Here is a 1414-nt window from a genome sequence, read left to right as displayed (position 1 = left end):
ATTTCTAACCCGGCAGTTTCAAGTAGTGGGGAAGAACTTAGGCAGGAAGGACGAGGAACTATAGGCTGGCCTTACCTTACCTTACCAGGGACACTTTTGGAAGAAGGAAACAAATAATGTACCCTAAAGGATCAGCGGAGTAGAGACTAAATGAATGTTGGTTGTCATGTCTGCCCTGTCCTCTCTGTTCCATCCATACAAGTTGGGTTCATTGGCAGGCTTGGTCTTCTTCAGTGTGGAACTTGGAGGAAAGAAGCATTTGTAGCTCTGAATAGTTAAAGGTGCTTATTCATCTAGACACTAAAAACAGATCCTGCACAGGCCAATGGTAAGTGCTGCAAATCAAGAGTTATAATTGATCTAATTTTATATACACAAGATTTATTCAGAACAATGCAAATTAATCTATTTTTAATGAGAGCTTTCAATCACTTAAGCCCAGACTTGTCCTATTAATAAGAAGTTAAGTATCTTCCTCTTGAGTTCTTCTATTTCTCATTAAAAACAAATCTATGTCTCAATGATAGTTCAGTGCAAACCACTGCTATTTTCATGGCCAGGCACAGGGAAGACTGGAAACTGTTAGCAATTACCCATATACTGTGCACAATCTTGTCACATAATGAGTTTCTATTTGGTTTTAGTTTCCTCTTTTTAATTTTGGACTCACATCCAGATGCTGCTTTTGGCTCTCTGCTTAAAGGTGATTTCTGGTGGTGCATCGAGGACAATAGGATAGAACTGGAATTAGTTGCATCTAAGGAAGTGCTTTGTCTTTGTACAATCTCTCAGCCCCCAAGTCAAATATTGTTGCAGATAAAACTGACATGGCGTGCTCGCTTCGGCAGCACATATACTAAAATTGGAACGATACAGAGAAGATTAGCATGGCCCCTGCGCAAGGATGACACACAAATTCGTGAAGCGTTCCATATTAAAAAAAAAAACTGACATGGCATGAGATTCCTCCATAACCTGGAAATTGAGCTCCCGTATGATCTAGCTATACCACTTCTAGGGATATACACTAGGAACACAAAAATACAATACAAAAATCCCTTCCTCACACCTATATTCATTGCGGCTCTGTTTACAATAGCCAGACTGGGAACAACCAAGATGCCCTTCAACAGATGAATGGCTAAAGAAACGGCGGTACATATACACAATGGAGTACTATGCAGCCATCAAGAGAGATGAAGTCATGAAATTTTCCTATACGTGGATGTACATGGAATTTATTATGCTGAATGAAATAAGTCAGAGGGAGAGAGAAAGACACAGAATAGTCTCACTCATCTATAGGTTTTAAGAAAAATAAAAGACGTTTTTGAAAAATCTTCAAAGACAAAGAGAGGAGGGCTGGAAAGTCCAGTTCATGACATGAAGCTCACCACAAAGAGTGATAAGTGCA

The 1414-nt window shown here is 39.5% G+C and overlaps 1 non-coding gene across 1 annotated transcript; it reads left to right on the top strand.

Annotated features, from left to right (window-relative positions):
* The first annotated feature begins 832 nt into the window (after positions 1–832).
* Positions 833–939, top strand: LOC126008355 (U6 spliceosomal RNA). Its single transcript, XR_007495689.1, has one exon. It is a non-coding gene; the product is annotated as a U6 spliceosomal RNA (small nuclear RNA).
* Positions 940–1414: the final 475 nt, after the last annotated feature.

This window comes from Suncus etruscus, chromosome 4, assembly GCF_024139225.1.
Source record: "Suncus etruscus isolate mSunEtr1 chromosome 4, mSunEtr1.pri.cur, whole genome shotgun sequence".
NCBI classification, from domain to species: domain Eukaryota; kingdom Metazoa; phylum Chordata; class Mammalia; order Eulipotyphla; family Soricidae; genus Suncus; species Suncus etruscus.
The sequence above is the reverse complement of the archived record's forward strand: the minus strand, read 5'-3'. Positions and strand labels throughout refer to the sequence as shown.